We start from the raw sequence: 23,692 nt of genomic DNA, 5'->3' as shown, positions 1-23,692 counted from the left end.
CCTGAGCTGGGAATGAGAGTGTGACCTGAGCACTGTGTGACAGCATATGCTGAGGGGGGCCATGTGCTATGCAGAAAGTGGACATCCCTGCTCTGCTCTGGAGGCTTGTGCAACAGCCTTGTAGTAGCAGAGGAAAAATCAGCATGTCTGATCCTGAAGCTGTTGCATAGGTTTAACTTCCATGAGGTTCCACTGGCACTTGCAACACAGGAGAAATTGCCAACTAGGTGGAGGGTTGCATCAAATGGGCAGCCAGGGTGGTTTCCATCAGTACTTGCTTGAGCTGTGGGTCTGCAGTCACTGCATTTTACATCAGGGAGACTCACTCACTTATTCTGATTAAACTCACTGCCCTCCCTGTGTTGGGTAACAACTCACAGAAACCCTTTGCACCTCCCAGAGGCCTTTTTCCCTCTGCAGTCATGCACAATTCCAACGTGGGCACCAACAGCACATGAGAACAGCCAAATGGATCTCGTTGTTCAGGTTCTTTCTGCAAGCCCTCTGTACTGACAGCAGCTCCTGCTCTCTGCTTGATGCCTCTCAGCAGCGTGGATCAGCTGGACACGACAGTGAGCTCAGCCAAAAAGCAGAGCTCAGTGCTTGATTCAATGTGAAAACCACCATCAGCTGGGACCAGGTCTGGACAGGCAGTGTGATTTTTTTGTCATGTGAAAACGGGCTGATCAAAGCGCTGCTGGCAGGTAGCGTGGTGGGGCAGTGCTGCAGAGAGCTCGGCAGGCCCGCAGGAAACCACAGCGCTCTGAAATGAGCGCGCCTTCGCCAGAGTCAGCAAAAGCAGCCTACAGACCTGAACTTCATTACTTCTTATTTCATACACTCTTTAAACTGATCTCTTCTTTACCTTCCCCCAAGTTTTATATCCTTGAATTTTTCCGGGTAATCTGTCCTCTCCATGGACAAGGAAGGTTTTAGGAGATTTAGGATAATAAAAGCCTTGGGAAAAAGGAAAGCAATGGGGTTTCCAGGTACTGTGCAGAATTGTGCAATGGCGATTTGGAGACAGAAGTGCTATTTCTGGCACTGATGTCACTCTGCCTTGGGAATTCTTCCTCCATCCTGTCTGTTTCCACCTGCATGAGGGACTCACGCTGCCACTTTCTCTGCAGAGGCCCTCACTGCCCATCCAAGCACCTCACACAGCATAGAAGTGTTTTTATTATGTCCAGAGATCTCCGTCACTATCTAAACATTAGAAGCTTTAATATTTGCTGTTCTCAGGTTCCTGTCCAGCAGCCCGTGCAGCTTTCCACATACAAACAAAAATGTCGATCAATACTGAGAGCAGCCACACCATGCTATTCATTCCTCCCTGAGAGGGAGTTTTACCAAAGCTGAATCACAGCAAAAACCTGCAGGAATGATAGTGATTCCAGACTTCAGTGGATATCACTGGGAAACAGAGTGGCTGTACGGATCTTCCACCTACCATCAGTTACTAGCAACACAACATACTTCACTCCTGAGACGCACACTTAGGGTTGGGTTAAAAATAATAAAGGAGAGCAGAGCACTGCGGTGTTTGTGTGTGATCAGCACAGGAGCCAACTCAGCAACAAAGGCACTGGGCAGAGTTGGTGCAGTGATGCCCCTCGGCAGAGGGCCATGGCTTTGCACACTCCTGCAAGATGCTGCTTTGTAAAGCAATGGAGAAAATGCAGCAGGGAGTAACAGCAGAGCAAAGCATGGATCAGATAAGGACTAACAGCACGCAGCTTTGACGCACAAGGCGTGTAGGTAGCTCCTGCACATGGTGCCAAAACCTCACTTAAAAAACACCTTCACTAGAGGATGGGGTAATACTTTGTTCCTCAGTGTTTGAGACGAATGGAGGATGCCCCACCATGCCTGTCTTGGCAAGGAAATGGCCTCACCTCCCCCGTGGCTCAGGTGAGGGTCTGCTCAGCTCACAGGGGATTGGCAGCCTGGACACGATGGGTGTGTTGCCGTTGTTAATCATGATCACAACTGACATGGAAGGTGAGTCAGCAGGAACTGAAAAGTGCAGAAACAAGCCTTCCCTTCCCACCTTGGAGACCATGCCAGTGGTCCCAGTTGAATGCCTGGGACACCCGAGGCCAGAGCCAGCCAGCACATGGATTTGGCACCACCATAAAGCCCTCAGTGCCAGCAGTTCTCTCTAATTTGGGCAAATTGTGTGAGTGATGGGTAGTAGCCTTATATAGCCCATGGAGACAGGGCTGTGCAATAGGACACAAGAGAGAAGAAAACAGAGGCATCAGTGTGTGTGCACATCTGTATGTATGTGTGTGTCAGTTCAGGCACAACGTCACATCCCTGCTGTATTCATTCCATGAAGTATAAAACCACATAGAAGATGTCTCAGGTTATCTGAATCTTGAACTCCGAAACAAATGATCAACTTCTGACTAATTTCTAAGAAACTTGGGCTTCTGTGACCAAGCTTCCTTTACAGTCATCAGTGGATTTTAAATTACAAGCTGAGAGGACGTAATTTTCAATGAAAGATGCCTCCTGTGCATTTTGTGGGTTTGATTTAGTATCTGGAAGATGATACTTAAATATTTGAGTCTATAACAATTAATGAGCATATTCTGGAGGTTATAGCTGCATCACAGTTCCTACCATGAGTCTCCTTTGTTTTTTAACTGCTAAAAACCACAGAGGTTGTGTTTCTGCACACCCAGTAGCTGCCTCCAAATTCATGCTAACTTTAACAAGACTCACTGTTTTCCAAGGCCCACGAAAGGCCTTGACCTATAAAATTCAATTTCAAATGGTAAAAATCCCCTGGCCACTGTAGAAGCTGGTGACAAACTAATGTGTTATGTTCTATAACGGTCTGTTTTGAGTGCTGGCTTGACCTGTAAGTGTTCTAGATACAACCTGACTAAAATGGGTTTTATTATTTCCCATTAGTGCCTGCCGCAAGAAAATCAACGGGCAGTCCACAGGGGAAATAAAAGTATTTTCTCCTCTAGATAGCATCTGCTGCAAATGTAAACCGACCTTTTCCCATCCCTCTCCTCCTTTCAGTTTCTTTCCAATGCTCTGATGTGATCAGATTTCCCAAGGTATGTGTTTTTGCTGCAAGTCCCAAGGCAAGGTGAGGGCAGGAGATGCTCCCCCACCCTGCAGGAGCCACTGCTGTGGTTGGTCCATCAAAGCCCTGGCCCAGCAGCTGTCACAGAGATGCATTCTCATCATGCTGAACTGGCAGCACAGGAGGAGGACTGTGGCTGAGCAGCGTTTCCCATATTACAGCTGGACTCACTGACATCAGGAACTTTATTTTTCACAGAATTGTAGAATGGTTTGGGTTGGAAGAGACCAAATGCCCCTGCCATGGGCAGGAGTGCCAGGTTGCCCCAAGCCCTGTGTAACCTGGCCTTGAACACTTCCAGGAGCGGGGCATTCACAGTTTCTTGGACACCACACAACACATGCCCAGCTCTGCTGCTGTGCAGACCCCTGCACTCAGAGCAAGCCCACAACAATTTGGGGCAGAGCCTTGTGCCATATGAGCAGGGACACTCAGCAGCTCCAGCCTGAGCCTGCCCAGTGCTGCCTCTGCCCCCCAGGAGCAGCATGTGCCCCTCAGCCTCTGCTCCTTCCTGGCTTTTGCTGCCCCTCACCAGAGAGTGCTTCCCAGCAGTGCACACCAAACTTGCTTGCCCTCCTTTCATTTCCCCAATTTTTTTTTTCTTTTTAAATCAAATTATGCAGTTAAAAAAATCCCCTAGCATTAAAACCTGCCTCACGTCGTCATGTCTCAGTAAAACAATGACATTTTTCCCTCTTTGATGCTCAGATCTGGCTCTGCAGGAAATTTTACTACCATGACTCTTTCATCTCTCTCCTGGTTTGAAGATAAATGATCCTTGGACTCTTCTGGACCCACATAAATCACAAAAGCAATCTACTAAGAGAGCTGCCTGTGGCACCGACTTCAGCAGGAATTGAAAAGGACAGTCAAAAATATCCATAGTGCTTACACAAGGAGTAACAGAGCTGGAGTAATCCAATGCCTTCTCCTTTTGGCAAGCAGGGACCATGGCATGGAGAAGAGGAAAATGGTGGGAGCATGGCACTGGGTGAATGACAGCCCTGGGATATCATCCTTGGATATACTGAGGATCACTGGAGAGAAACCACAAAACTGAGCAACTTCTGAGGAAGTGGGATTTGCTTCCAAAGACAAACAAGTCCTGGTTCATTGCTGGGCCATCAAATTTGGTCCTGGGGGGTCAGATGCTTGTGACACCAATCCTTTCTTAACTACATCTAGCTTTACCTGCAACTTAAAGAGTTGGCCCCCAACCAATATCTGAACAAGGGACTATGGCCAGAGAGGTGGCACCTTTGGGGACTCAAGTTTGGGGGTCAGGAGAGGCAGCTCACCTTACACTGCAAACAAATTTCAGCCTTTGTTGAGGTTTCATATTCTGGATGGAGAAACTTGAATTGTTGCTACTCAGCATTATTTTTTCTCCTTGCAGAAACTCACCTGTGGGTCCAAAGTGATGGGGAAGACAACCATAGCACCAGAGACTAGGGTTGAGAGTAGGGTGATAGCCTCCAGACAAGACTTCTCCTGCTTGGGAACTCCATGAGAAAGCAGAGGGCAAGAAAGAACAACACATGGCCTGGGAAAAATTATTTATCTCACATTGCTTAGCTTGAGGCTGATTTGGCCAAACTGGAGCCGGGAGCATATGGGGTTAATACCCTGTACACTGAGCTTCCTTGGGAGATGGCTATAAGGTGGGCAACTCTCAACACGGCTTCATGAGGTGAAGCAGATCCACTGTTGCATGAAGGTTTAGGTGCAACTGAGAGCCTGACTGTCGTCCCCAGGCACAGCTTCACCCTGGAGCAGCCCGGCAGGCTGCAGCTGCAGAGAACGCTGCTCCAGCAGCTGCTGCTCCAGCAAGCAACTGCTCCTGGGTGACTTGTGCTTTCCCGTGGGTGGGGTGTGGGCTGCAGAGCTATTTTTGTGTCTCCCCTCGCTTTCACCCGAGTGCAACTGGATACCACAAGCCCCATCAGCCCTGAGCAGCGTGCACAGCACTGCTCATGCAAAGCACGGCGTGCTCGCAGGCAAGGTGATGAGGTTTCTCACTTCTTTTTTTTCCTTAAGCAAATTTTTGAAGCCCTAATTGCCAAGTAGTTGTGTTGCTCGTTGCTCCTTGAATTCGGGAACATCTGCTGAAATAATTCAAGCAGGGTTGCCCCCCATTAACACTGGTGTTGTCTTGAAACTGGATCTAACACAGACCCCCCCGACACTCTGCTCCTTCCAGTCTGATAGAGCACTTTGTGATCCTGTTTCCAGTCACAACATTCCAATCCACACCAAAATAATTTGAGTGCATACATGTCCCCCCCAGCTATTAAATAGCTTTTTACTACAGTAAAGCACCACCTCTCAGCAGTGACCTCGATCAGTCAGAGTGGCATGCGGGGACACTTGGCCTAAAGCATTACAGATGATGCCCTCTATTTTTGCTCCATCTCAGTTGGTATTGCACGGCCATCTCCCACTTTTTCATCTGCTTTATTAAACTCTGACTACCTTATTATAAGAGGTACAGAAATAGGAGCCAGGAAGTGTCATAAGAGATGTTTTTTGGAATAATTATCCTTTTTTCCATCATGGAACTGCAAAGAGAAGCAGCATCTCTCTTGAGTTCTAAGCCCTTCTCATGAGATAATGAAATCAATAACTCCAAGCTCTTCATGCAGGTTTAGGGATTCCCACGCTTGGATATCTCTACTGGAGGCTTGTGAAAATCAGGCTTGATTTTCACAGCTGCTTGATTTTTCCCTTTTCTGACTTGGTAAAGCTTGGCAGTGTTTGCATGGCATTTTACACATGTGGAATTACTGATCTAATTTTGGTTTCTTCCATCCTTTCATTTGGGTACAGACAAATAACATCCTTTTGCACAGTGTATTTGTGGGAAATGACAAAGGGACAGCAGGAGGACAACAGACGGAGGAAACGGTCTGAAAAGCAATGGATGGAAAGACAAAATCAGGAGGAGGGAAGGGGTTGAACAACTCCAGCAGGGTTCTGCACATGAGGAAAGCAGAATGCTGGCTGTGACATTCTGCTCTCTTTGATTTTCACAAAGTTTTTGTATCCCTGTTGACACTGTGGTCACTGGGACCATTGGACTCCACTCCCCTGAAACGAAGCTCTTTGAGGTTGGAAAAGACTTTTGAGATCATCGAGTCCAACCATTAACCCAGCACCAGTGGATCCACAGGGGAGAACAGCAGGGCAGGGGTGTTAATCTAGAGATGAAGTCAGTTGTGCACTTGAATGTCTTTTCACAAACCAAGTGTGTTGATTTGGCAGAAATTTTCTTATCCTTCGGGTGATTTTCAATGAGAAAAATACGGCTGAACTTCAAGGTTGACTGAGTTGCTCAGGGGAATGAGTCCTGCTGGAGTCCAGCAGCCAGGCCTAGCTGGTGGCCAGCATTCCTGCTCCTGTGTTTGGGAAGAGTTTTCAGAGCTGGAGGACTACAGACCCAGTCTTCATCCTATGTTCAACTGTGTTTTTATGACTTACCAAGCAAATTTATGTGGGCTTTAGGGTGCAATTTCATTAAAATGTCCTTTTTCCCTAACTCCAGAAGATGGTTAGAAAACATGCTGAAATTTGTTTTTCACTCGCTAGGGTTTCCAGAACTTTGTGCTCATCTATCTTACGTTATTTTTCTTTCTATTTGTGGTTTTGAGGTCATGGCTTCAGAAATGTTAACTCTTCAAGTAAAGTTCTGAGCCAAAACCAAATTCTTCTGGAAGGAAATACTGACCTTTCCACTGGTGCCTCACAAATTAAAAACATGGAAATGGATACATGGTAATTGATCTCTCCTCTGATCAAAAGGTACCTCAGGGAAGTTACGTCCTCATGGAAAATGCTAAATGATGGTGTTGGGTGGACAGTGCAAACAGACACAAGCTTTCCCACAAATATTTGCTTGTCTTAAATCTGCTTGGCTCTGCTCATGGCTTGCCAGAGTTTATTTTCCACAAGTATTCTAACAAGAGCTTGTTGGCAAGAATATACATGGAAACCGCTCAAGGTAACATCTGAGGAAACTATTTTTAAAAGTCTGTTTTAAGGCTAGTATCCCTAAACCCCTGCTATTTTCATGTTTTTGGAATTACCATCCCCATGGAGAGGGCAGCATTCCCCTTGGAGGAGGCCAGGCGTGGGGATGAGGCTCTGAGTCATGAGTCAGATTCTTATTCTGCTCCAGGGAAGATGCTGATTAACCAGTGACAGCTGGAGCACTGTATGGTCAGAGGAAGAAAGCTCTAGAAATGCTCACCCCTGCTCCCTACCTTGAGTTATGGGAAGGCATGAGAATCAGGGATCTCCTCTTATCCCTCTTCCCCAAATACAGATGACAGCTGGCAGTGATGTCCCAGGTGGTATTTGAGGCACAGAGAGCAGTGAGGGTCCTGAACATGCAAGTTTGGGTCACTGGTCGGGCTGCACACCACTGCCAAAACCAGAGATAGCAAAATTCCCTTCCCCGAGCACTTAGGCGGCCGAGATCCTGCTGGAGCAGGCTGCAACACGAATCCTCCAGGCAGTTTATATATAGCCTGAGAGAATCAAAAGACATTATTTTAAGTTCATGACCCAGTCTTCATATTCCTTGTATCAACCACAAGGCAGCTGGGATCAGACTTGCCCTGTGAATGCAAGACTGGGGCACCTTCTCTCTCTGGAGATTGAGCAATGAAGCAGATCCTCGGGGAAGCCCCACAGCAAACTGGTACTGCAGAGCTGGGCTGCTGGGGCTGCACCTTCCAGCTCACTGCAGAGCTTGACATCTTCAAGTTTGACTTCATTTTGATTCAGAAGAGAATGGCTGGAACTCTCCTCAAAACTAAAAGGAAGACCCTTCTAGATAGCTCATAGCATTTAATTTTTATTGAGACTACTTTATATCCTATTATTGTAATAAATAATAAACAATAAAACTGGAAAGCCATTCCAGAGTGAAAAATATCATAGAATCATATAAAATCCTGACTTGGAAGGGACCCTCAAGGACACAGAGTCCAACTCCTGTCCCTGCACAGACACACCAGGAATCTCACCCTGGGCCTGAGAGGATTATCCAAACACTCCCTGAACTCTGTCAGGCTCGGGACAGTGACCACTTCACTGGGCAGCCTGTTCAGTGCCCAACCACCCTCTGGGTGAAAAACCTTTTCCTAATATCCAACCTAAACCTTCCCTGACACAACTTCAGGCCACTCCCTCAGGTCCTGCCCCTGGTCACCCTCCACTTCCCCTCATGAGGAAGCTGCAGACCCTGATGAGGTCTGACCTCGGTCTCCTCCCGCTGAACAAACCAAGTGACCTCAGCTGCTTTTATGGCTTCCCCTCCAGACCCTTCACCATCCTTGTGTCCCTCCTTTTTATGATCACTACTAGCTTTATATCTTATATTGTGGTGCCAAAACCTGCACACAGCACTCAAGGTGAGGTTACCAATGTGGGGTTTTTTTAAACCTGGTTAGTCTTTGGGAAACACAAAATTTTGGACGTATTTTGATGGAAGTATTTAATCAGCAGAGTTTCAAACTTACATATCACCTTGTTAATAGTACTTAGCAGTACTTGCTCTCCTTCAGGCACCTTACCCAGTTTCTCAAAGCATATTATGAAACTACATGGTTACCTCTATTCTAGACTGATTTGTCTAAAGGTGAGGTGGAAAGTTTTTAATTTCACTTCCAAACCACAGTTGCCAATAGATCTCTGTAAATTACATGTGTACAGTCAGGAAATGAAACCACTTTCATGGTGTATGTCAAAATAGGGCAACACGACTGGCTACAGCCTCTCCAGAGAGGAGAAAGGACTGCAAACAGGAGTCAAGACATTATTCTCTGCAAACCCCTTCCCATGGTGCTGTTTGTCAATCTCCTCATTGCATGTCTTTTTTTCCCCCTCTTTTAGGCTGCTGGGTGTGTTCAGAGTGGAAATCTGCTGGGAAAAGCGTGGTGGCCTCCTCCTGCCATTGCTATGGATGCTACTGAGTGGAAGGGCCATGCAAATAATTTTGGAACAGGAGATGTGACACGGTGGAAGAGAAAATCACAAGAAATTGTTATTGCTTGAAAGCATTGTAACAACTTTTGGTTTTTATTATGTCTCAAAAGATTTAAAGGGAACAAAATCATTACATTGGGCTTACAGAATAGAGTGACTCCTGCAAAACACAATCACAAGCAGTTGTGATATTAGCAGCCACCCCTACAGCATTCTGGTTACGTAGGCACTGAATGAGAAAGGCAGAAGGGTATGTTTGGAAAGGAAACCAATTTTTCACAGGTTCCTCCCTCCACAGTGGGAGACCACAGACTGAGAAGAGCTGACTACCCTTCCGGTAGCAATAATGCAACTCTGCTATTCATAGCGAGACAGAAAAACACCAGCTGATTTTCTTTGCATCATAATCTGGTAACCTCGGAATTAACCTTGCTGGACACAGATCTGTTAACTTTCACCATGCTTCTCCCATTAAACTAGTGAAGTCTGTGACAGAAATAGCTGCCCACAGATGTTATGAATTGATACGTTCCCTGATGATGCTTGGCGCTGCCTGCAGAAAAAAATTTCTTATTTCATGGTCTGCCATGAAGTCAACCTTTTTATTTCTTTTATTTTTTCTATTTTTAATATTCTTTCATTGCAAACTGACGGTATTAGACTGCTGTGCTATGCTTTGCTTGGAATGGAAAGCAGACGTGTTCCTTGAGTCTGCTCCACAGTGGTAACTCCATACCTGATGTTTTCAGTTTAGGAAAGGAAGGGTGGAGGGTGCTGGCAGGACTGAGAAGCTGCAAGTGCATCAAGTTACACCGGAGTATGCCCCGCACTTCCAGTGCTAACAGGGAGCCACAGACCCTGAGATGTCCCAGCCCAGCTGGCAACGACACAAAGAAAGGCATCAATCCACTTGAGCCCACCATCCTGAGAGCACCAGCTCACACACAGCAGCAGCCACGGGTTCAGTGCGAGGCATCAATCCACTTGAGCCCACCATCCTGAGAGCACCAGCTCACACACAGCAGCAGCAGCCAGGGGTTCAGTGCATGCTCAGAACGGAAATCCCCAAATCTGCAAACAGCACAAAAATGGCAAAATCCCCATATCTGCAAAGCCACCTCTGCAAACTGGTTTGTGTATGTACCAAACAAACGCAGATCTTTAGAAACACATTAACACCTGCTTAGGACTCCTAGGGCCTGGCTACGCTGGCTGAAGGACATTTAAGCCCTGGTTGAGTGTCACATCCACAAAGTAAAGCTTTCATAAATCTTTTTGAGCCCTGGTTGAAAAATTGACTTAATTACCTAGAGTCAGATTGTGTCCTTGGGACATACAGCACGTTTATAGAAAACAAAGTATGGGAAGATGTCTAAAGTGAGAACAGTGACAGCAAAACCCACATGAACTCCTGACTTGCTGGCAAGAACATTTATAGGGTACAGACAAAGCAGCCCAGGTGCCAGGATCATCTGCTCAGCACTTGGCAATGAGACACCCAGGCACGAGGGACCTGCCTGCAGCCATCTGCACTGCAAAACACCCAAGCCTGCCCATTCAAAGCAGCAGCATTTTGCAAAGCTGCATCACTGCAGGGCATCCTGGGGTGGGAAACTCACCCATCCACCCCAGATCCGTGTACCCCACTCTGTCCTGTGCTGTCCACAGGCTGTCCCCACGGGTGGGAGCCACTGGGCACACGGCTGCTCTGCCAACTGGCTCAAAACAAGCTGCACTCCCCCACCCACAGATGGGACGGTGTGGTGTAAAACTCATCAGGAACTTGGTTTTCTTCTCCATAGTCTCCAATCCTACCTTGATTTGCAACAAATAAAAGCATTGAGTGTCTCCAAAAGCTCCAAATAACTCATGATTTTTGATCATATGCCCCTTGCTTCATGCATTCCTCCTGTGTTTGCCTTCCCTTGTCCTGCATCTAGAGCAGAGATTACAAGTTGCACCATCAGCAGCCCAGTAAAGTCTAAGTCACAAGGAAGGATCTGAGTCATCTTCCTGGGAGAGTATTTTAGCCATACATCATTGTTTGTTTTCAAGCAAACCCGTAAAATTATGCAACATAAATTCTTTTAAAGCATTTGGGACTTCAGATCAATTTAAAATCCTGTAGATGTTATGGCCAGAGTGAGTGATACAAATTTGTGCATACAAATGAAGACTTGGGAAGCAGCATGTGGGGAGGATTAAATGGAATACAGAGTCTCATGCACACTATGGGCAAGCTCTAGCCAGGCTGTACCAGAACATGGGAGACCTGAAGGAAGAGCCCATGTCAAAAGCTGGGCCATGGTATTTATGTCTCCAGAGTATGGTTTTGCTCTCCCAGTGCAGTGAGTGTTTTCTGTGAGTACAAGGCCTGATTGTAATCTCCTGTGAGTGCATTTCCACAGGCTTCAATAGAGCCAGGTGACTTTGCCTAGATTAACTCCTGATTTACGCTGGCTTAAATGGGAATGAAAATACCATCTATTTAAAAACAAGGATCACTTACACCAGGAGTAGAGGGAAACATTAAAATATCTCCAATCTGAGTATTTTCTCACTCCAGGGAAGTGTAAAGCCAGAGGTATAAGGCTGCCTGTTGACCCTTGGGCAGCAGGATGACCAGTGCCACAGCCCTGGCACCCTGAGGTTGTTTGCTCATTCAGTCACAAGGGCCTCACCTGTGTCTGAGGTGCTCTTACCACCACCCTCTCCCTCCTCCCTCTCCCAGTGCAGGGGACCACAGTGTGTCTTGTCCCTTGGCCTCACAGGGTGACAAACACTTCACACTGTCACACTTTTTCTTTAATTAACAGATGGAACACAAATCACCCCTTTCCAGCACAAACTCTGCATGCACCTCTCTGCTGTGAGTAAGATGCAAAGCCCAGTTGTGCAACCTCAAAAGCTGCTCTGCAAACACATCCAAAGAGCTCAGCTCTGAGTACCACCAGTGTGCAGTGTAAGCACTGGCCTCAGGGCTTGTGGGGCAGAAGGCAAATGGGAAGAAACACAGCCCCAAGTCTTGTTCCCAGTGCCCAGCTGAGCCTTGACACTCATCAGTGCTGCTTGCTGTGGTGGAAAACGTACACTGACTAAAACATTACCAAGAGCAGGATGAAAGGCAACTGTAACTGAGCACTTGCAAAAAACCCTAATTGTCAATGGCAATTTATTATTTATTATTATTATTATTAATACTATCATCATCACTACTATTTAAAGACCCACTGCTGCTGTGCAGTACATGACCCTGGTTATACCAACAAGGTGTTGGTCTTGTGAGCTGCAGACCCCAGCGAGAGCTCGGAGCGAGGGATGCAACGACGGAAAGCAAAGAAAGAGATCCCAAAGCTTGGCTGAATGCTTTCCTCAAAATCCACTCTCATGATTTCAGGAGGCCTAGCAAATAAATCAGAGTTTACAGTGTTTCCTACCTATTTATTTCTGCTTCTGTATAAAGGAGTGTAGTCTAGAGCATTATTTTTTTCGTCTCTTTTTTTTTTTTTTTTTTTTTTAGGGGAATATACAGACAGCTTTGCACCTCTACATTCATTTTTCACTTACAATGTAAACTCCACTGAAGCTGGGGGAATTATTGACAACCAATACTGAGGCAATCCAAGGCCAGACCTTGACCTATTGATTTCCCCAAGATTGCACAGGACGTATGCAGTTCATTGCAGAATACAGTCTTTGTTTGTTTTGTTTATTACTCAATATATAACCATGTGGAATAAAGGACACCGCCGAGCTGCAGAAACGCCTGAGGATTTCTCTTTAATTGAAATCAGGATTGGGATCATCCTCGCAAATCAAGAGCAGTCAGCCTTTGAGAAAATTCACTGCTTTCGCAAAGTTTACTTCCAAATGGGATTTAGCTTTAACTCTTTGTCTCTCACATCAGCTCAGCTACATAACTTTTAATGATTTCTCTGAAGTGACTACATGCTGCTCAGTAGTCTGGAAACTTCCATACACAACAGATACTGGGCAGGACTTTAGTTTATACTACAGCTGTTAACAGTATTTGATAAAAATCGAGTATATGTAATTATTAGAGATATTCCCGATATCTGTCAAAATCTGTATTTTTAAAAAAGCATCTCCAGATGCTCTCCAAAATCCTTTTAAAGGATTTTGGTTCAGTCCATTAAGAACCTACAGGCTATCCTTGTAGAACTACGACCTAGATCTGAATTTTACTTAAGTTTCACAGTGCTTTAGATTAGCTTTTAGTTCAGAGCCCCCTGTAATTGCAATGCAGAGAGCAGTGCAGAGATCCCTTAACTCCATCAGCAGTCTGGCTCCAGCTCCAGCCCCCTCTGAGAGCGCCCCCGCCCCTGATAAATGGGTGCCAAGCCCCAGTGAGCAGAAGGAACATCTCAGCTCTGATGTACTAATTAAAGTCCCCTCGTTTCCCACACTGGAGCTCCCTGTGTGTTATGAAACAGCCAAACAAGAGTGTTCCTGCTTAGCTAAAGATTTCACAACGGGACTTTCCTTCTTCTGCTGTAATTTTCCAAACTCCCATTTCCAGAGGCTCTCATTTCAGGGCGTTTATTGGATTGAGATGTCTCATAATTATAACAAAAGGGTTCATCCCTCCAGCCTGTTGTGAATGGGAAGCAGCAGGCTGCAAAAGGATCAGGATATGAAGATTAATGCAACAAACTTGAATTCTTTTGCTTCCTCCCTCCAGTAACCAGTGTGGGGGTGTGTGTGTGTGTGCATGTGTGTGTGCCTGGGAAGGAAAAGAAAGGGCTCCTATGCTCTGGGATAATAGCAAATGCTACTGAAGAGGAAAAAGGGAAACACTGTTTATCCCTAGCAGAGACATAATTGATCTGTAGTCTGCACACAACTGGTCTCAAAGCAGCCAGCAGCCACATGGAAGGGACTGTAGCTACCCAGAGCCCAAACGAGCCTGTCAAACAAAGGCTTTATGGGGACACCAGGGAGAACAAAAGTGGCACATTTCATTCTTTCATAATAAATCTTCCATCTTTATTGTGCAGAGATGTTTTGCTCCTGGGTGTGCCGTGTTTCAGAGCAGGACCTGCCCCTGCCACCCCACCCCCCTGAAATGCTTGACGTTGACCCAGAGTCTGAGCTGTGTGGCTTTATGGGGTTTATTTTTGCCGTGCACAGCCAGGCCCAGCTGTTCTCTGCATCCTCAGACAGCTCCTGGGCTCCAGCTCTATCACTCTCTATTTTATGTGTGCTAAAGGTAATAAAATAACCATTTCTAAATTTAACTAGCATTACATAATGCAGCTATTTATTATGTAAAGCTGCTGCTTACAATGCCTGGAATATTGATCACTACAAAAAATGCAATTCAGCTACAGCTCGTTTAAATTAATGTTACTGTTTCCCTTTCTTTTTGTTTAAAGGATAAATCAAAGATCTAATTTGCCCTCATGAATTCACCCCTGCAAAGCACACAAGGCACCGGGCGGCACCTTGCTGTCACTCAGGCTCATGTGCAGCTCTCGGCTCAGAATTTGGTAGAGGATATGCCAAGATGACAATTTGTTCATTATCCAAACCACTGGAAAAGGCAAATAAAGCACACTAACTTGCATACTAACCTGCTTCATTTCAAATCAGGTTAATTTTTTTTTTTTTCTTTTCTCAGCTATAAAGAAGCATTGGCAACCACTTAAGAATTCCAGCATTATGACTGTATATCATCATTATCACCTACAGGAGATCATGAATAGGTATTTTCTTACAATAGCACACGAAGCCAGAGAAAATGAAATATTTTCCTATTCTTCAGGCCTTTTGGGGGTAGAAAGAGAGATGGGAAAAGAGAATTAAATATTAACAGAGTGAACAGATCACTAAGAAAAAACAATTAAATAGCACAGCATCCATTCAACAGTAACACCAAATCATGATGCAACCACAGAGCGTGGGGTGACATTCTAATCATGGATTAAAGGACTGATTTGTGTCTCATGAGTATTCATGGGCAAAACCTGATACGTGCAAACTGATCTTGGGGAAATATGTTTTGTGGGAAACATGAGGTTACAGCAGTGTCTGAGCAAAATGATGATGCCTTTTCTTGACTGTGCCTTAGGGACAAAGGAAATATTTACCTTTTTATCTCCTACTTTCTTTTTTTCCATAGAGCTGCTTTCCTCCTCACTACAGAATGAGACACGGGATTTTCCCATCTACCTGCCCATCCTTACACTTGCCTGTACAAATACAGGCAATCATAAAACATCACTCCTGCCACTTTATGTCGTCCAGAAAACCAAAGATTAGGAGGAACCATGGAGCATGTCACTGTGGGCAGTATTCCTCTAATGGCATCCATGAGCCAGCATTTCCAAAGATGAATCACTCCTACAAACTGAAAAGGAGATGGTGTAAATCCAGTCCCACAGCAGTTGAGCTGTAAGCCATTGCACATGGCTGATCCATGGGAAAGAGACCTTAGGACAGAAAACTGGAAAATGTCCCGACCCAGAGGAGCACCTTTTTTGCACCATTAGAGTGGGCTGGCTTGGCTTCAATGCAAAAGTTGATGTTAGTCACAATCTTACATGAATTATTTTGTTCCAGTTACCATCAGCTCAGGACACAATAAAATTAAATAAACCAATGGGCCAAATAACGGGCTCCTAGAGAAATTTCCCTTTTGGACCAGAGAAGATCTTAATGAGTCTCACACTGAGAAAAGTTCATCTCTAGTGGTGTCTGAATACCAGCAACTGCCATGTAGGTAGAGAGATGTATGCTTTGTGCAAAAGACCTGGGAAATGATCCTTTTCAATATTTTCCACCGAACAACTACTCCAAAACATTGAGGAAGCCATGCATGACTTCAGTGCACTGAGGAGGCTTTGCTGGGTATCCTAAGGCATCTGACTTATGTAGCTGTAGCCCTGGTATATCAGACTGGTTTCCTTTCCCTATTTTACAGTTTGGAAAGTCCCTGATTACTCCATCTACATTCTCATCTGCTATCAATCAATGTCAGTTCAGGACTGTTTGTTAATACTGAGATCACTCTTCTCATTCAGCCTCTGAGCAGTTGTCTTCTTTTCAGCACAGTAAAAAATCCAGCAGCTAAGGCAGTAGATTTTTATAATCTTAATGGAGCTCACACTTTAAAGGAACTTAAAGAGTGGGAAAGCCCCTGTGGAAAATCCAGTGTTTTCATATGCAAGTCAGGTTTTTGGTTGTGTATTAACTACTGTTATTTTCAGTAGCCAGTGTTTCATTTCTGTTCAGAAGCAAATGCAAGAAAGCAAGTGAGCAATTTATAATGAAATAATCAATGCTGGTGGTGAATTCGCTGGTGCCTGTGCACTTAGCTTTGCCTATGATAAGAAATTTCTCTTGGGGGCAGCATTTCTTACAGAGATGGATGGATTTATTTTCTGTCTTCAAAATGTTTACCAGCACATCTAGATTTCCTTCTCCAGCCATACTGCTGGTTGGGGGGCCAAGAGCTCCCCACACTAATGCCAGCAGGGGAGAACAGAGGCATCTTGAAGTGGAACAGCAACCCAAAGGCAAGCCACCGTCCCTTTCCCTTCCCCTGAAATTCCCCATTTAGCAGCTTCAGTGGGGCACTCCATGAGAAACTTGCTGTTCACCCAACAAACCCACCATGGGATTTAGGAGCCTCTGATCCCCAGGGTGAGCTTCGTGGGAGCACCAAAGCACAGGCTGCCTGCACCAAGCACCAGGGATCACTAATGCTGGGGACTATCTGGAGCCCCATTCCCACAGTAAGATGAAGCACATGGAGCTGATCTCAGGCTGCTGAGAGCCCTAAGTCACTTAATGTCTGCCCACGCAGCTCTGGCCCCTGCCCTAAGCCTCTAAGGGGTTTGTTTTACTGGTGTGGGACAGGTCTGCTGGTGAGTGTGTGGGCTGGGGGTCAAGCCAAGGTGACAGAGAAAACACAGCTCAGTCATGCTCTGTATAGGTCAAACATGGGAAGCTGCCCCACAAAAATGCCAAGAGGTTACAGAGCTATAAATGTTTAATTGGATTTCTCCACATCAATCCCAGCAGGTGAAGGAAGCCCTGCAAGGAGGATGGAAGAAGCAGATGCAGTGTCTGCTCCGATGCTCAAGGCCACAGGCTCTCAAATCCTGTGGGTTTCTCAGGAGCACGTGGCCAAACTAGGTGAAAATATAGGCAAGGATGGCTAATTAGGAGCCCAGTTGGGAGCAATCAGTGAGGGTTCGGCTCTCCTGGGAACTAAACCTGAAGAATATGGCTGAGGTTTCAACATCTTGGCAGGAAAGTGCTGGTGAGCAAAGGACTGAAGAAACCATGCAGTGCCTTGTGAGAGATGAGAGTAAGAGCAGAAGGGTGCTCCTGCAGGGAATAGTCCCAGCAACCTGAACAAATACACAGCACAAAATAAATTGAGGAGCTTTACACCAGTGGAACTTCACATTCCACACTCAGGTGGAATGTCAGGAGTTCAGTATTTATCAACTAAGTTGAGAGGACAGTTGCATTCGCAGCTCCCTTAACTATGGGAGCTCCAAAATAGATGCTTCTGAATGCAGTCAGAGAGAAACCCAGGCCATTTTTGGAAACTGCCCTCTTGTTCTTTCTGTCTTTGAAACTGAGGTGATTGATTTTCACCTTGTTTATGCAACTGTAAGTCAGAAGCAAATTTAGCAAAGGCAAGAAGGTGATGTGGGTGCAGTGTGCTAGAATGCCCGAGAACTATCCTTATTGTTATTATTAAGCTGTAACTGTATGTGGCACTATAAATCAGCCCACCCTGCTGATAAGGGAGTGTTTGGTAACATTACACCTTTGTAACAAGTCTGAGACTGGTGGGGTTTATGAGCAATCCACAACAGTAAATGCGTGAGATCCCCTTCTGTTACGAAGAGCCATGGCTCGCTTTTTCCTGTCACTGTTGTGGCTGAGCCACAAAAACCCCTCTGCTTTCTTCCCTGATATCCAGATCTAACCTGGGGTATCCCAGTGTCAAGACCAGGAGGTTGAGCTGACTTGCAGAAGCCCCACTGGTGATAATCAAGCACGTAAGTGGGGCTTACAGACATCCCTGAGTGGGGAAACGACTGGTGAGTGAGACAAGGTGCCAGGCAGAGAGAGATCCCTCATCCTCAGCTTCCTGGGGCCACTGCCACCCCGGGGCACAAAACCACCAATGACTTCTTACAGGACACTCCCGTGAGGACTTTAGAAGCAGGGATCAGACCTGACACAATGTGGGTGTTAAAGAGAGGTCATTGTGCAGGCTCTGTGAGTGTTGAGAGCAGATTGCCTTGGCATCATGGCCTCATTTTACCTGTGGTCTGCCTTCACATCCTTCACTTCAAATGCCAGGGTACTGTTTTCCAGCTGCAATATTCTGCTGGTCTTGGGGGAAGGGAGAACAGGTCCTTATCTTTAGTATCAAAAAAAAGAGCTATAGAAACATCATGAAGGGTGTCTAGCCCTCCCCCCTCAGCCTACAGGAGTAAACATCCTCGCTTAGGTGTGCCTTTTACCATATTAATAGCTACTTCCCTTTCCGTAATCACTGGGTTATTGCTCAACAAATTGCAGCAACGTTAATAACCAGTGACCCACAAACTCAGTACAGCATCAAAGGTCGCCGCGTTATCTCACGCAACGAACTTACTTTTGATGAATTGGTACCATTCCCTGGAACATTCTTACAGTAATTTTAAGAGTCATAACATCTTACCATGTGCTGCTTTAACTTTTTGACATGGAGCTAAAAATAGCAAGCACTGCACAGCCTGGGAGAACAGCTTCAAGTTCAGATCTGAGCTGAAAATCCCCAGTGTTTCAGGCTGTTCACATGAGCGTTTTGATTTCAACAGACCATAAAGACAAGGTTAAAATGAGAAGTTTGGATATGAGTCCCAAGCAGGAAGGGGACAGGTACAAAAAACGCTTACCTGACTTCATCTGATTTCTATTTAGAGAATCACAGCATCAAAAGCTGGCAACCGATCTGCAGGCAGAGGCCAGCTCAAAATGATCAGTGATCATAAGCAGATGCTGCTGAGGCTTTGGTTGCTGTGCTGTTTGCTCTCGGCCACGTCACCACACGGGTGTCGTTGCCCATCTTGGGTCTTGCTCACCCACTACACAACACGTAACCCTGCTCACTACTGCTCACTGGCCTCACAGGGCAGAAAAGGCACCGGGGTTGGTTGGGTTTTGCCAAGTGCTTTGAGACCCCAGGGTGTAAGGTGCCACTACAACTGGTATTGACTGTGGTGATTTGCTGGCTCTCTCCTAGCTCAGCATCCTGCTGGGAAGGCAGGCACTGGGGGAAGTCTTGAGCTCAGAAGGCAGATGTGTGCCAGAAGCCCCAACAAACAAGGGACAATGTGAGCTCTGCATCCTGTGACCCTACAGGAGGCCAAGCTAGCATTCACAGCCCCCTGCCATGGCCTTTCCTGCACTGCCTGGGTACCGGAGAGGATCCCTGAACTTTTTGTGTACCCGATTCTGAGAAAACATGGAAGCTTGGACTGTTTCTGTATTGTGTTTCCATAACACCCCTCTGCCACATGCCTTCTGTTCCTTGATCTGCCCTGGCTGATCTCACACACTGGGCTGCTCCAGCCCCCTGGGATGCAGGGTGGTTGCACTGGAAGCGGTGAGGAGGTGGCTCTGCCTTGTTTACGTTTGGAGCATGAATGCCTGCTCACAATCCTGTGGGCTGTTCCGGTTATCAGGCACGGCACTGCTCTGCTGGCAGCTCCCGCATCTTGAGCTTGTAGCGGGCGATGCAACGCCTTAGGTAATCCAGTGTGGGAAGGGTGAACACCCTGCCATTTACTGGTTATTTATACACCCAGATTGGCTTTCTCTGCCTGCCTAGCTCCTTTATTTTTAAAGGGGAATGTGAACATTAAAAGGATGTTTTTGAAACTGTTGTCTCTCCCCTCACCTGAATGCAGCCAAGGGAATTCTCTGCTGTAGCTCCCACCAAATGCCCAAGAAATACGGCCATGTTAAAGTAGCCATGAGGCAGCTCCCCTACCACTGGGATTGAGGTGAAGGGAAGATGGGGACAAAGATGATGACCATGGCTACAGAGGTGCAAGGCAGCCCAGAGAGGGGAGAGTAGCCTTTTCCCAAGTTTTTAAGGGCAAGCCTGGAATACCCTTTCCCTAAGGCTTAAAGGCACATTTTGAGGCTGTGCATGCTGTGAAGCGAAGTGGGTGGGTGCAGATGGGATTCCTTGGGTTTGGACTGGCAGGTGGATAGGTGCAGATGGGATTCCTTGGGTTTGGAATGGAGCAGCATGCCTGCTGCTCTGTACGTCTTGCCATCCGCTGTTAGATGTGATCTGTGCAGGCACTGTGGATCCACTTGCTAAATCCTGGGCAACCTCACATGTGATGTTTTGGGGTAATTCAGTCCAAGCCTGTGTTGTGTTTGCTGCACTGTAGACAGGAAGGAAGATTGTCATGACAGAGTCGTCTTCTTCTCCTACCCATCTGTCCACTCTTCCTTTCATAACAGGGATTTCTTGTGCCATTTCCCTCATGGACTGTTCCCACACAAACACCACAGGAGAAACAACAGCAGAGTGAAGTGCAGCACTGCCCTGGTTCTGTGTTTGGATATGGTTTAGGTAACCAGGCTGCTCTTTTTTTCCACAGGAGGCTCCTTGGCAAAGCCAACAAAATAAGAGGAAAATGTTTTGCACTTGCACTGTCTTTTGTGCCAGGAGCTCTCAGCGCCGTACCCACAACAATGAACCAGCCTCGCAATGCTCCTTTGGGGCGGATTAGCACAATCACACACATTTTGGATGGCGATGTTAGAGCCAGTTAAGGTCAAAATCATTCATTCCGGTATGTCCTGCCGCACTGTAACTGGATCAGCTCACCAGGGCACCTAGTCCATGAGCTGCAGGGCCTTTCCTGACTGCTCACAGCCTCAGCAGGAAGCACAGGATGCTCAGCTGTTCCCTGAAGCTATTTGCCAGATGCTGAAAACACCAGGATTCTGCTGGGACTCATGCGGCAGAAAGTGATTATCGGGCTGAGGCGAGAAGCTGGAGAACCTGATAAATTCCCAGTTTCTATTTACTGTTCCCTGAGGACCTATAGAGTGGGGAAAGTGCCCTCCTGGGTGATTTTTCCACCAGCCGTGGGCTGGCTGACAGAGGACCTGTGTGCTGCCAGCAGTGTCTTGGGACATGTCACCAGAGGGCATTGCTGAGACTCGCAGAGCCCAAACTCGGCTGGGATTGCACCAACAATGCCATGGGGACCCCGAAGAGGGGAATTTTGTGGATTTCACCGTTAACACTATATGGAACCTACAGGCATCACCACAGATATGCCCCAAAGCAGCAACAATCCAGACTGTGCAAAGGTTGGGGTTGGCACAGGAGCTGTACAGGCAGTGGAGATTTAGGATACACTGGGTGCTGCTCATCTCCACATGGCTGTTGTCTTTTCACAGTGCTAGCAGCCTAGTAGAAATGAGAATTAAAAAAAAAAAAAAGAACAAAAATTAAAAGGAAAAAAGTGCATAAACAAACATGCATCCTCTCAATGTAAATTAAGGCCATATTGCAGGAGAAATTGAACCCAAAGAATGCAAAAAGTCAAACAAACAAACAAGCAAGCAACCAAAGAAAACCAATTATCTTTTGAGGGAGTCAGGAATGAGTAAACAAAACAATGAGTGCCTCTGGCCTCCAACATCCGTGCACTGGCACTATCACATCTCCCTGGGAGCAAGGCCTGGGCTTCCTCTTGGAGTCACTCCTGCCTCACCATGATGCCCCTCTACCCTGTGGCTTGTTTATCTCAGTTAAAACAGTTTAATTGTGACACACGGCTTTGCCTGATGGATCTGGCACCAGCATTTTTTGGTTAAAGCCATAGACAAACCCCAGAAAGATGAGAATTTATTTTTTCTATTTTCCTTGCAGCATCCACTTTAGAAAAAATTAATTTCTCCTCCTCCTTGATTGGCCACGCAGTCTTACGAAATCTCCCTGCATCATTTGAAAACCAGCATAGATGGTTGGCCTATTGTGAGAAACCACAGGGAGTTTTTAAGCCGTACAGTAACCAGCTTTAGCTTCACAGGGATGAAAATAGACAATAGCTAGAGGAAGGGGTTCTGGAGAACTCCAGCTCACTGTTTCCAATTAGGAAGGGACTTTGGTTCGTTCCATCACTGTAGCGCATCTTTGCGAGCAGCTCAGTTTGTTCGGGTCCTTGTTCAGGCTCTGCTTCCAAGAAACCTCCCTGCTCAGCAAAGCCCTTCAGTCCTGCAGAAATCAGCGAGGTCCATGCAAACGCTCCAAGGGGATCCCAAACGTTCCAGCCTTCCCTGAGCCAGCACCTCCCAGCCTGCGGGATGGGGAAGGCAGAGGGAGTGCTCTGGTTGCCAGTGAATGGTCCCAGGGCTTCCTTGCATCACCTGCACAGCCTCGAGACCTGGCTGGAGAGCTCTTGTCTCCTCACACTCTGACCCAAGCTCAGCTAAAGCACGGAGTGCTGCTTTTAGCACCTTGTTATCCAAACTGCAGCACAGTCTGCCTGACTTCTAACGAACCAGCCAGTGATGAATTTACTATTTACTGCAAATCTCCTAGCCACTTCCTGGCTAATTTTACAGGTTTTAGCCAAGATTATTCAGGCTTCTAGCCGAGTACTATCCCACGTCAGCGCGGGTGGAAGGATCTGTCCCTCATTTATTGTCCTTCCTAGTTTATTGCCTTTGTTTTTCTTTCCACAGATTAATTACAAACATCTCACTCTGTGAACTCCCACTGTATGGTGGCTGTGTGATCTCAGCGCCATGAATTATAGATGCCTGACATATCACACCAAGCTATTATGATTTTTTTTCCACAAGCAAGCTATGAATAATGAAAAAGATCTATTAAATTTATAATATTCTCTATCTTTGGTATAGAAACGGGAAGGCAAAGCCTGATGATGCCTTTTATCGCCCTCCCCTCCCTGTATGGGCTTGGGCAGCTCAGACAATGTGAATCTCAATATGGACTCTATGTATTTAGGAAAAAATATTGACGTTGAGATTTCAACCTTGGGGTCCCTCCGTCAGTCGCACGAGGGTATCTCACAGCTTTATTCAGATCGCTGGGGATTGTGGCTGGCCCAGGGCCGCTGTGCAAGGGGCTATGGCTGACACGGCCCCACCACCTGCTCCTGTGCCAGAGGCCTCCTGCCTCCTTTTTTGGCGCATTCTGCAGAAGGATGGAGGTAGAGAAGGTGTTCAAATAGAGGGGTGGAGGGAGGTTGTCACAGGCGGCTGAGACGGGGCCACATGAGAGAACGGTATGGACCCCCAGAGATGAGAACCGTGACCCTCGGCCGCCCCCTCTCAGGGGTTTCCCCTCAGCGGCCCCTCCTCAGCACTTTCCCCCGGGGTCTCCCCTCAGCGGCCTTCCCCTCGGGGGTCTCCCCTCAGCCATTTCTCCTCAGGGGTCTCCCCTGGGCACCGCCTTTGCCGCCATTTCCCCTCAGGCCCTTCCCCCCCCCCACGGGGGTCTCCCCTCAGCCCTTTCCCGCGGGGTCTCCCCCGGACCCCCCCAGGGGCGCGGCCCCGCCCCCTCCC

This window comes from Onychostruthus taczanowskii, unplaced genomic scaffold, assembly GCF_017590055.1.
Source record: "Onychostruthus taczanowskii isolate IOZ18803 unplaced genomic scaffold, ASM1759005v1 scaffold24, whole genome shotgun sequence".
NCBI classification, from domain to species: Eukaryota; Metazoa; Chordata; class Aves; order Passeriformes; family Passeridae; genus Onychostruthus; species Onychostruthus taczanowskii.
The sequence above is the reverse complement of the archived record's forward strand: the minus strand, read 5'-3'. Positions refer to the sequence as shown.